The sequence below is a fragment of the Fukomys damarensis genome, unplaced genomic scaffold (assembly GCF_012274545.1).
Source record: "Fukomys damarensis isolate Sample0158 unplaced genomic scaffold, DMR_v1.0_HiC HiC_scaffold_17, whole genome shotgun sequence".
NCBI lineage: Eukaryota > Metazoa > Chordata > Mammalia > Rodentia > Bathyergidae > Fukomys > Fukomys damarensis.
Window position 1 is genome coordinate 58,557,733 of NW_022900929.1, and position 13,532 is coordinate 58,571,264.

Here is a 13,532-nt window from a genome sequence, read left to right on the forward strand (position 1 = left end):
TTCAAGAAGCAAGAAATGGCAAAAATATACACAAAATCGGAAGGAAGCAGTAGAGATGAGCTGTGACAAGTCTAGATAATGTTTCTCCAGAAATGAATCCCTCTCCCATCAAGGGTTGAAGGGATACTTCAGTGTTTAAATGGAGTTAGCTCTTGGCAAAATTGTGAAGCAATCCTGGTTATCCTTTCCTTCGGTTTTGGAGACATTTTCATCCTTTGCTCTTCCTGTCGGTGGTCACCAACTGACTTTTTCGTTCCCCAGGATCCAACCACCACCTCTAGTAGGCTAGAATCCTCACTAACCTAAGCTGGAAAGAAACTGATGTTAGATGCTAAGCTGTGTATTTTACTTGTCCAGCTTCTGTTTTGGCACCCTGCTCTACTCCTTCTAACAGATATCAGATTTCCTCTGTGCTTGTCGTCGTCGTCTTCTTCTTCTTCTTTTTTCCTTTTCTTTTTTTTTCTTTTTTTTTTTTGGTACCAGGGATCAAACTTGGGACCTTGTGAACAGAGGGAAGACTTTAACCAAGAGCCAATGAAGAACTGAAGCCTGCCAGGGATGTGAATAGGTGAGCTTGGAAGCTTATCCTTCCTTCGTTAAATCTTCAGATGAGAATATAGACTTAGAAAAGAGCTTCTCCTTCTTTTTTTTTTTTTTTTTTTTTTTTTTTTTTTTTTTGTCTTCCCGTACTGGGCATTGAACTCAGGATCTTGCACTTGAGAGGCAGGTGTGGAATGACTGAGCTGTATCCCTGGCAGAGGAGAGCTTCTTGATAGATTTTGAGATAGACATTCTTCTAAGCCCTGCCCGGGTTCCCAGACCACAGAAATTGTGAAAGATAAATGTTCATTGCTTTAAGCTTCTAAACATTGGGTAATCTGTTACATAAAGAACCTCAAAAGAATGAAGTACCTTATTTTAATATGAACATAGGGGCTAGGGGTGTAGCTCAGTGGTTCTGCTGCTTGCCTAACAAGTGCAACATCCCAAGTTCGATCACCAGTACCAAAAAAAAAAAAAAAGAAAGTAATTATAATATGAAAATAAACCTCAGTTAAAATGATAATCAGTGAGCTTAACTGAATTTAGAATGGAATACAGGGAGCACAGGGCTAATGAAGAGAAGTCTGTAATTTTTTGCCCACTTGTTAATCTAAATGGTCCCTTAGCTTTAGTCTTGACTTTCGATTCACCATGTGAACCTGCTTTGTAAATTTTGCCTTCATTCCAAGGATGATCCTGTAGTTAGTTGACTGTAGGATCCCTTTTCAAGCAGAAATCTCCTAGGACTAGCACTCTAAATAACAGACTTGGGGAAACACTGATAATCTGTTTCCTGTTGATGGACATTTAGACTGCAGTTTTAGCTATTGCAAATAACTCTCATCTTTGAGAACATCTTGAATCATTTCCTAGAGTATATCCCTAAAGTGAAATGTCTGGGTAAAATAGCATGCTTACAATTTTTGGTATAAATTCTCAAATTGTTACTCAGATATACACATTTTTATACTTAGCAGTGCTTTAGTCAAGCCCTAACATTGGAAATAATCATTTAAAAATATTTATTCATTTAATAGATACAAATTATGTTTTATAACACATTTCATTTTGGATTATATTGTTCACACTTGTACTTTTCTTTGGCGCATTGCTGTTCAGTGACTTGCTTATTTTTGTACTCTACTTTCTATTCATGTGTCTTATTTTCTTCAAGTTTTTGTATAATTTCATGTGGCAATAGTGCTTTGAAGACAGCAGGGTTAGAGGAATGATAAAGGACAGAGGTTGGGGACATATTAATTCAGATAGTATGGTTGGAAAATCTTCTCAGAGAAAATGGCATTGGTTTGTGTGAAACATCTTTGTTGTTGTTGTAGGGTATTGTTGATTTGCCTTTTCCAGATTAATTCTTCATCCTTCCCACTGAGCTCTTTTCCAGAACACTGGTCTGTATGCAGTGTATAAAAAACCTCCTCTGGTTTCCCATTTGGCTTAGCTAATGGAGAGCTCCATGGATTAGGAGGAGGAAGGAGATTGAGATTTTGGTATGTACTTCAGAGTCACTCCTTAGCAGTCACTTCAGGTGAGTTTTGTTCTTTCCCAGAAGGTCATTGGTTCTCTGTGGACAGCTCTTTCTGTATGACCCTCTATTGGCTGTAGTAGCTTCTCCATTCCTTCATCTCTCTAAGTTTAGGGGTGATAACAAGTCCATCCCTTCTAGCTTACCTAACCCCAAGCACAGCTTTACAAATAGTCCTTTGCAAATACACTATCTTTAAATTACCCTAACTTGAGTTTGCCATCTATTTGTTTTGGGGACTCTGTACTAGAAATTGTTGACACTCCACCCACTCTTGCTATGAGGCAAGTTTACCCATCTTGCCCTGGCAGTGAATGTTAGCTCACAACGGCACACTTCTCAGAGAGCTGCTGTTGGCCTCGGGGAGTCACCTTCCCCAGAAATGGCCTGGGAGCAGCCTGCATATAATGCTGATTAGTCTAAGAGGCAGAGATTACTGAATCTAAGCTCCTAGTCAAGGTGTCCACAGTTAAGAACAAAAGATAATGAATGAATCATTTTGCCAGATCCTAAACAGTGACATTAAACTGCACTATTTAAAACTGTGAAGGCTTTGCCAACGTAGACAAATCAACTGATAAAGAGTAGAGAGATTGAATGAAATCAGATCAGTGTATTGTTAGAGACTTTGTACAGAAGAAAGATGATAATAAAATCAGTAGATGTGATGAACTCTTCAATAAATTGCACTGAAGAAATTGGCTATATACAGTATAAGATAAAATTAGGTCTCTGTATCCTAGCATTCACAAAAATACATTCCAGATAGGTGGAAGACTTATAAAGGATAAGCAAAGTTTTTAAACTTTGAACTAAAAGGAAAACATCTTTATGGCATTACAAGATACTTATTTTTCAATTGATCAATATATTTATCATATATAGGCTATATAATATATATATACTAACTCACATTCCTTTCATTTTTTTGTGGTGAACACCTTTTTAAAATCTACTTTCAATGTTTTCCAAAATATAATACATTGTTACCACCATGTTGTGCAGTATATTTCTTTCTTTCTTTCTTTCTTTTTTTTTTTTTGTGCCAGGGATCAAACTCCGGACCTTGTGCTTGCAAGGCAGGCAGCTGAACCATTATATATACTAACTCACATTCCTTTCATTTTTTTGTGGTGAACACCTTTTTAAAATCTACTTTCAATGTTTTCCAAAATATAATACATTGTTACCACCATGTTGTGCAGTATATTTCTTTCTTTCTTTCTTTCTTTTTTTTTTTTTGTGCCAGGGATCAAACTCCGGACCTTGTGCTTGCAAGGCAGGCAGCTGAACCATTGAGCTAAATCCCTGGCCTGAGCAGTATATTTCTTAAATTTATTCCTCTTACCAAACTGAAATAAAAAATAATCTTAAATACCAAAAGGCTTGAAGAAAAAGAAAAATGTTGATACATTAAAATATAAACCTGTATGATAAAAAAAGATAGAAATAAAAATACAAGCCATGATAAGAAAAGATACTTGCAACTCATCACCAAGGAAATACTAGTATCCAGAATATATAAAAATATTTTTAGGAATCAATAATATCAGAATAAGAAATACTATTAAAATATGTAGTAGTAAATTATGAGAAAAAAAGATAGATGTCCAATAAATACATGTAAAGATGTTCAACTTCTTTGGTAATTAGGAAATATGTTTTATATCAATGAACTTATGCAACTGTTATAAGAACAAATAAGTGTTGTAAGGCATGGCTGGAAGGAGGAAAAGGGTATAAGCACATTGGAAAGCTATTTGGAACTAGCAAGTGAAGCTGCCAGTGCATTGTTTCTGACAGTTCTACTTCTTGGGCCTTGCTTATCACAGAGAAATGTTTTTTCAAGAAGACATGTATGAAGATGTTTAGTCCTGAATTGTTTGCTAATTGTTACAACCCTAAGACAACACGGGAATGCAAAATTACACAGTAATTGGTTGGGCCAATAGAATGCATAAGCATGAAGATGAATGAACTAGATTTGAATGCACTTGTTGCCTCACCGGTCTGCCCTATGTTGGGCACCACCCTCCCAGCCCGGCCTGGTCCCAGGACTTAGACCCATGACTTTGTTCTCCCTGACCCAGAGTGAAGGAGGATGAACTACAAAGAGACGCTGGGTCAGAGTGATAAGAGGGAAGCCAAAGGGCTCTTGACTCTTAATACTTAGAGAAGCCTCTAGCGTCTGGCTCGTCTTGCCCTTATTCACCCAAGCACAGGCACGAGCAATCAAAGTAACCAAGCTTCACCTGCTTTTGAATAGCCACTAAGTCCTACTCTGGTAAATAACTTAACCTCAGCTGTCTTAAGTTCTCCCTGGAACCTGCAACATGAAGTCACCCCTGAGAGCAGCCTTCCTCCTTGTGCTCACAGAAGAGGCCTCACTTCTCCGGTCCTGACGTGTACTGACATGGTAAATCTCAAAAATATAACGTTATGGTTTTTAAAAGTTCAGCATAGATATAGTCCCAAGCATTTAAGAAGCTTATACAAAGGAAGAACAAAGCATGTTACAAGGGGAAATGCGTATAATAATACTTATTTCAAAAAAGTTTACCTCTGCATAATAGGAAGAAGGAAGGAATGAAAGATGGGATTGTAGCTGTATTTATGTTTTATTTCTTTGAAAATAGATATAATCTAAAGAGAATATAAAAGTATAGTACAGAAACAGCAAGCAAATTGATACCATGAAAAGTGCATTCCTTATACTTTTCTATTGGGCATAAATTTAAAAAGAGCATATGTTAAACCATGATATATAAAAATTAACATTAACAAAAATAGGAAAGCTTCTAAGTAATGGCTAAATTATTTGTGTTACATGGCTCTAAAACAACTAAAATTTCATTGACGAAGAAGACACTTTATGTAAGGAATTAATAAATACTATCTGGGCATTTAATAAAAGAGCCTAGGCCTTTTGCCCCAAACTAGAATAACCATTTCTGTTCAGCATACTCCAGAAAACCCCTGGGATCAGGGTGAAACTGCATCTTTACTTAATTTCTTTTTCTGCCTTACCTTCCTTTCACTTCCTGAAAAATTACTCAGGAAAAGTCTCTCAATCCATCACTCCCACAAGAATTCTTATTTTAGGCCGAGCTTCTGGAGAAACTTACTTGAAGCTGGGTGTGGTGATGCAAGCCTGTAATCTATGTTACTTGGGAGGCTGGGGCAGGAGGACAGCAAATTTGAGCCCAGCCTGGGCAATTTAGTGATTCAGAAAGACCCTGTCTTAAAATAAAATAAAAGGTCTTGGGGTGTAGTGCAGTGGTTCAGTGGCAGCTGAGAGAGAGAGAGAGAGAGAGAGAGAGAGAGAGAGAGAGACAACACTCTGGGTTTTAAAAATATTTTTACTTATACCTAAAATATACCAATAAACTCAATGAGGAAAAAAAAAAAACTTTCCCACCCAGAAAAAAATATTTTTACTTGATATGCAATTCTAGATCACAACTAACACTGAAGTTGTTATTTCATTACTTCTAGTTCCATTGTTGCTTTTAAGAAGTTAGCCGGCTCTCTGACATTACAGCGGACCCTTGATCTAGGAACTGGATGGTTCCCAAGGGATGACTACAACTCACATTGGTTGTAAGTCAGTACAGCTGAGATCTGGATGTTTACCTGAGTACGCCCCATAGATAACAAGAGGCAGATTAAGCTTCCATTAACCTAATTAACCCAAGTGTTCATATGTCAGGCAGGTTGTAACTTCAGGGTCCACTGTATTTTCTTGCTAGTTCGCCTTATTTCTCCAGGTGCTTTGAAAATATCTTTGGTAGTCTACAGGCTCATTACAGCATTTCTAGGTTTGTATTTCTTTCCATTTATCTTTCTCACACTTTGTTGAACTGCTTGGATCTGAAGATTTTTTTACTATCATTTGGGGAAATTTTCAGCACCTTAACTCTTTAAATCTTATCTATTTCTATTATCTCATTTCTGAGCTCCAATTAATTTATCTCCTTATTACTTAATCCTTATTTGGCATAATATTTTTCTTTTTCTTCCTAGGCTATCATTAGTGTAATTTCTTCAGCCTTTTTTCTACTTTTTTCTCTTCAATTGTTTCAGATCTGTTTAAGAATATTAATTATTATGTTTGAATTTCTAGATGCTCTAGCTTCTTTAAAACATTTACCTAGTCATTTTGATATAGTCCTATTTATTAATCATAATACTGATGCTCTTTTACTTCTTAACGGTATTATATATTCACTATATTCAGTATAAAATAATGCTAGTATTTGTAGAATTCGAGGACTTTTTCCTGTCAATGATTCTGCCGGCCCCTCCCATAGTGTGCTGCTGACTTTTGTATTTTAACATTTTTTCTTGTGATCCCATCTAGTTTTTTACACTTCCTGGGGATTTTCTTGAGAGCTGAGGCTAAGGTAAATTATTTAATGGATGATTTACATTTGTTTCTTTTAGAACATAGCACCACTTCCAAACCAGGATCACCTAAAATAAACTACTCAGTTTCTATTTGGGGTCGGGGGAAGATAGAGGCAATTCTGCCTTCAGACCTGCATGACTTCTCCGAAGAATGCTTTTTTTTTTTTTTTCAATTTTGATTAAAGCGCCCCCGCCCAAACACAACCCTGATTTGCTCAAGGAAGGAATACGTCTTTTTCTGTTTCATTCCTTGGTAGCTATAGCTGTGATTGTACAGGTTTTGTATACCAGAGTTAGAAGAAGGCCCCAGTCTAACTCCCACATTGAACGAGTCCCAGTTTTTGTTAGAAAACTGGGGGCAACAGCACAGTTCAGGAGAGCTTTCTGTGGTGATGGAAATCGGTGTAGTACTCACTAGTCACTATGGTGATTGACTACTTGAGATGTGTTGGGCAACTGAAGTATTGAATGTTTAATTTAACTCAATTTTTTAAAAAATTAAAAACAGCCACATGTGTCACAGGGCTGTATTGGGCAGGGTGGATCTCGGCCATCAAAGATCAGCAGTAACTCCCAGGGTAGGCACTATTTTCAGTGCTTTCCTTTGAGATTCATGTTTTGTTTTTTGCTTTACTTTTTTGTTTTGTTTGTACGGGTTTAATACTCCATTAAACTACACATTGAAATATTTAAAATATATTTTCTCATACTTCAATCTGTTGGCCATGTGCAATCCATGGAAAGAGTTTTGTTTAGGCATCTAGTGTTTCACATTGGTGAAAATAGAAGTTGGAGGTGATATAGAAACAAATATTTGAACATTGTAAGGAAAAAAATCCATGCAAAAATGAGTTTCAGGGAAGAACAAATACACTGGATCCTTAGGAACGAGATTGGTTCCTGAGGGCTGGATGTAATCAAGTTGATTGTAAGTCAATACAACTGAGAGCTGGGTGTCCACCTGGTTTCACGCTATAGCTGACAAGAGGCAGATGAATCTTCCACTGGCCTAATTAACCAAGTTGTTTATATGTCAGGCCTGTCCTAACTTGAGGGTCCATTGTATGAAAGCCCTGGAAAATAATAATTTAGAATATTCAGAGTACCAGTTACAGTATGTGTAACTAACTAGTGTGAAATATCAAGGGCTGGGGAGAATAGTGGGAGATATTGGAGAGGTAGGGCACCGTTAGTCATATAGAGCATGATAATTATTTTAGATTTTATTCCAGTTTTTTGGGAAAAATACGATGTTGGAGAAATGAATTGGGGAGTGATTTGATATGATTTATATTTTTAAAGGATTACTGGAATGGCCCTGTAAAATATAGGAGATCAGTTAGATTTTAGAGTAGTCCAGGTGGGCAATTATGAAGACTGTGTGGGCTATTATCTCTGTTGCTAATGCAAACAAACAAAAACACTAAATACCGTAGCATGCTATTGTTAGCACACCTTTCATTGCCAATATCGTCCATGCCACAGTGCTCTCGTCTCTACACCTGCTACAAGCCAGGCCACTTGGAAAATGAATTCATATAATGGGGCTTTTTAATGCTGTAATTTTACTTCTGCAAACTCTGATTCCACTAATTATTTTCGACATGATATATTTTAGTAAGTTCCACAGTTAGTCTTCTTGTTTAAGGTAATTTCTCATCTAGTTCCACAAATTACTTGGAATATATTATTGAATTAAATAGAGTATCTAGGTGGAAAGGCTGGTTATGTCAGGGCATCGTTTATTGAATATAAGTGCCATTACTCATCATTATGCTCATTATACTACAAAGGGTTTATCTGCTTTTGACATCTTGCCCTTTAAAGTGACCCAATTTGGGCTGCATGAAGTATAGCCCATTTCTCTAATAATAGAACTATAGAAGCTAATGGCAACATCAGCCGTTCTAGACAACTAAGAACAACTTAAGTAGTACTTTTAAAATACTTTTATAGGAAAACCTGAAAACATGGAAGAAATAGAAGTTTACTTTATAATGAAAGGGCTTTTACTTCTTCTTCTTATTTTTATGGGTGACGCATATATTGTAATACGAAGAGAATTATATTAAAGCGTGTGTATGTGCATGTATGTGTGTTCATGGGTAGAGACTCCCTAGAGGGTCTGAGTTTTAGAAAATGCATGTTATGAGAAATCAGAAGTTCAGTTCAAGTAGTCATTTGTTTAGTGGCCTTATCCAAGAAAGTTTGTTTCTTGAGAACTGTGCTCTAAATATCCCACAGTTTTGCAGCTTTTCTTTCCTTAAAGGAAGAAGGTGATCAGTTTCTATAGGACAGCGGGGGGCAAACCTACGGCATGAGTTCTGTAATGGGAGTACAGAGCCTTTTCTGCTGGCACAGGTAGCTCCCAGCAGCCAGGCGTCTGATTTCAGGTTTAATTGCAGTTTTCTCATGTTATGTGATAAATAACTGGGTTTGGGTTGCGACTTGGGCACATGGTCTCTACAAGGTTCGCCATCACTACTATACATCACTACTATAGGAGGAAGTATCTCCATTTCATAGGTGATTGTGCTTGGCAGCGGTAATGCTTCTCTCCAAAACTGTGATTCCAGATATATTAACCTCAAAATTTTTTGTCTGCTGCTCATGGTGTGTCATATGGCTTTTTGTTTTCAGTGCTGGAAGTTGAAACTAGGGCCTTATCCCTGGTAGGCAAGTTCTCTGCCACTGAGCTACACACCTAGCCCTGTCATACTCTTTAACAATATTTTTTTGGTAAAGGCAGTGCTGATAATAAAATTTTATAAAATGCACAAAGTTGATGTTTGTTATATTTGAACCTCTTTTGTTAGAATTCTTCTAAAAAAGTCTTAAGAGAAATTTCTACTGTGAACATAACCTACTTATGATACCTGTTGTCTTTTGTCTTGGTGGTTTACTCCCTGCAGACCATGTCTTCCTAAAGAAAAAAAAAAAAGATGATGATTAACCATTAGACATTTAAGTTCAGTGTCACTTCAATGTTCTATTTATGCTTTAGAGGTAAATTTCTCAGATTGCCTACCTATGATTAATAAATGGCGTGAAAAGAAGATGTGGTTATAGGAAGGTATGTGTAAAGGAGAGGGTAATGGTTAAGTTTTAGGATTCAGGTGGAGGTTGTTGAATGAATAAACAGAATGGACAGCTGAGAGGGGGGAGAAGAATTTATTCTATGTGTTCAATGATTATGCTTATAATACAAGCCCTTTGTCAAGGCCGTCACTCATTTATTCAGCAAATATTTGTTAAGTGATATTATGATAAGTGGTAGGGAATCAAACACAAATAGGGTATTATAAAATACCGAAGAGATTTCCATAGGTTTGTAAGAGAGATATAAATCAGAATGGAAGTCTAGAGAGAGAAGAAACTTCTTTGTTATTCTTGAGTAGGTCTCTGAGAAAGAAGTCTTGAAGGATGGTATGCATTTTTTCACTTGACAGCAAACACTTAGTGAAAACTATTGCAGGCTTTAATTTTGCTTCGGGAATATGCCATCACATGACACAAAATCTTTGCTTTTGAGGAGCTTTCATTTGGAAAGAAGACAAATTAACATGCCATGTTTCTTTTTTTTTTCATAAGTATTATAGAGAACAAAGCAGAACATAGAAGAATGTAATGGATGTTGCTATTTTATAACAGGGCATGATAGAATGATTTCATAAAAAAGGTGACGTTTTACAGAAACACAAAAGCATATCTGCGGTGTGAGCACTACAGTAGAAGAGACAAAGTACAAATACCCTGACATGGAGAATGCTTGGCATGATTTAGGTGGACTAAGGAAGCCAGTGTGGCTGAGATGCTAGCAAGAGGAGAGCAATAGAATAAGATCAAAGAGTTATCAGGGGCACCATAGTATTGAGGACCTAAAAAGCCATGTATCAACTGTGGATTTTACTCTGAGTGAGATGGGAAGTACTAGAAGGTTTTTATATAGCAGCACAATGATTACATTGCTGGGTGAAGATTAGATTATGTTTGCATTGGAGGTAAGGGCAAGAAATATTGGAAGCAGGGAGAATTGTTGGGAGACTATCACAATAATTCAGCTGAAGGGTGGTAGTGGCTTGAATCTGAAGAGGAGCAGCAAACTTAGTGAGAAATGATGGGCTTCTGGATATATTTAAAAAGCAGAGCCCAGGTGATTTGCTACTGGGTTGAGTGTATTTTGTGGATGGGGGTCAAACACTGATGGAGGGAGGGAGAGAGAGAGAGAGATCAAGGATGAATCCAAGGCTTTTGACATAGAGCAATAGTAAGATTGACATGTAATCTTACATGATGTAGGTTAACTGATATGCTGAAGTTTGCAAAACAAGGAAGCATGATAGAGAAGCTATGGGGAAATAATACTTGTGTCTTACATGTGAAATTCTAAATATCTGTTAGACATCTAAATATAGATGTTGAATGGATTATTGTCATCTGAACCTAGAGTTCAGGGAAGCAATCAGGAGTCAGCTGCATAGAGATTATTGACCTCTTATAAAATTATTTATATAGGGCTGGGGGTTTAGATCAGTGGTTCCACTGCCTGCCTTGCAAGCCCAAGGGCCTGAGTTTGATCCCCAGTTAAAAATATATATATATTTATGTATATATAAACACTCATTAACTTATCTCTCCTATGTTGTTTGGGGTTTGGAGTTGTAGCAAATTGCAAAGCTCTGTCCACAGATTCTGTCCATTGCTGTATATCTATTTGCAATGTGACTTTGCATATCTTCCCGCAAAAAATGAAGTCTTCTTTATCCTAACCCAGGGGCTATCCACATGACTTAATTTGGCTATCTGGATACCGGTAAAAGTAACTCAAGCACAGCTTGGCTTGAATATTCTTGAACTTTGGGGATGACCATCTTAGAACACTTGAACCTCTTAAATCACCATGGCTGAAAGATGAGAAGTCTCAGTGAAGAGACCCCCAACTTCCCTAGCCAACAGGCAGCTGGGATCTGATAACAGTCTGATGACTACCAGTGATGTGAGTGAGGACTCTCAAATGTCCAGCAACTACTGGCTCACTTCCTGGCTGATCAAAGACAAAATGAGAAACATTACATACTGAAGAAAGTGTTAATCAAGGGGGTGAAGGGAGGGCAGGGACAAGGAAAAAAATTGAGAACCAAGAACTGTCATGTGGAGGTACAGGATCCCAGCAATGAGTGTAACTGTATTGTAGACCTAGATTATACCAATAAACTCAATAAAAAGAAAATAAAAGAAAGTGTTAATCAGTCAGAAATACATACTAATTTCAAATCCCTATGTATTCAGTAGTATGAACTCAAAATATATAAAGCACAAATTGACAGAACTCAAAGGAATAATAGGAAAGTCCACAATCATAGAAAACTTCTAACATACTGATAGGATTTTTCTCCATTTTGCCCTTTTTTTCCTAACAAAATTACTAACTTGACATGATATATAGAACACTACTATCAACAACTATAGAATATAATTTCTCAAATGACACAGAACACTTAGATAAATTAAACTTAAGTTGTTCTCTGATCATAGTAGATTAAAGTTAGAAATCAGAAATTCCACAGATAAAAGCAAAAACCACAAAGAACATTAGAGAATGTTTTAACTGTAGGATACTGAAAATATATTTTAAACTTGTTCAATACAGCTTAAACAACATTTCAATTATATCTTTTCTTGCATATATTAGAGGAGATGTGCGATAGTTGAATATGTGTGTGTGTGTGTGTGTGTGTGTGTTTTGTTTTTTGTTTTTTTTTGTGGTACTGGGGATCGAACTCAGGTCCTTGATGCTTGCAAGGCAGGCAGCAGATCCACTGAGCCAAATCTCCAGCTCCCTGAATATGGTTTGTTTAGCAAATTTTATGCAGGAGTTTAATCTTCAAAGTCATATAGTAATGGTTCTAAGAGGGTAGAAACAATAACTACAAATTTTGGAAGCCATATCTTTAGAAAGAGATTAGGTTTTGATAAGGTTATCAGGGTGCAGCCTCCATGATGGAATTCTGGTGGTTTTATAAGAGAGACAGAGATCACACAGAGACACAAATCTTCCTTGGCTTTTACCCTGTGGTATCACATCAGGACTCTGCCCATAGAAAGGCCTTCATCATAAGTGGGCTGATACCAGTGCTTGATCCTTAAAAATGGTGAGCTAAATGAACAAACAAAAACATAATACCAATGCAGCCATTAGGGGATAACTGATACTGGATTGGTGGCCCTGTCATAAACAACTAGGAAACTGGGTGCAATTTATGAATCAGCTTTAGATGGTAAAATACAAGTAGCACAGGACTGTGATCCCTGAACAAAGAAAAACAAACAGTATAAGCCCTATAATCATCCTTGTTGCCTAGAGGAGCTTCCTTACTGGACCTCAGCATAGAGAGGAATAACCTAAACAGGACACAGAAGTATCACGCAGTGTGGTTAAAAGCTGGGGGAAGCAGCCATCGCTCAAGCGCCAGGAGGTAGGCCAGCCCCGATCCACCGCGGGAAGGAGAACCACGCCTGCTCCTGACCCAGCAGCCATCGCTCAAGCACCGGGAAGGTAGCCGCGTGGGCACCTCTGAACCCCCATAACCCCCCGCACCTGCCCGCACTCTCAGACCTCCTGACTGTGCAAGTCTTTGGACCCACTCTGCAGAGGCAGAGGTGGTCATCAAGGGTATTTTTCTGAGTTCCCAACTTTGAACATCTTTAAAGAAAGGGTGGGGGAAACCTGTAATAGAACATTGTGGAGTTCAACCATTCAGAAGGATGGGGAACTCAATCTGGGTCTTGCAGCCCGAGGTCATTCAGCGTTATGGGGTTCAGCAATCAGCTAACTGAGATCAGGGGTCTTGCATCCATGCTCTGTCTGAGCCATTAAATGGTAAATATACTATATTGAAAAGTTTGTTCACTGCAGACATGTTCTGGACTGCTTCTTGATTTCAATTTAATTCAAATGATTTAAGGGTGATAGACTAGTGACTACCACAGGTGGTCAGTGTCCAAGTTGTGCTTGATCTTAATGTGTTGCTGATTGTATCAG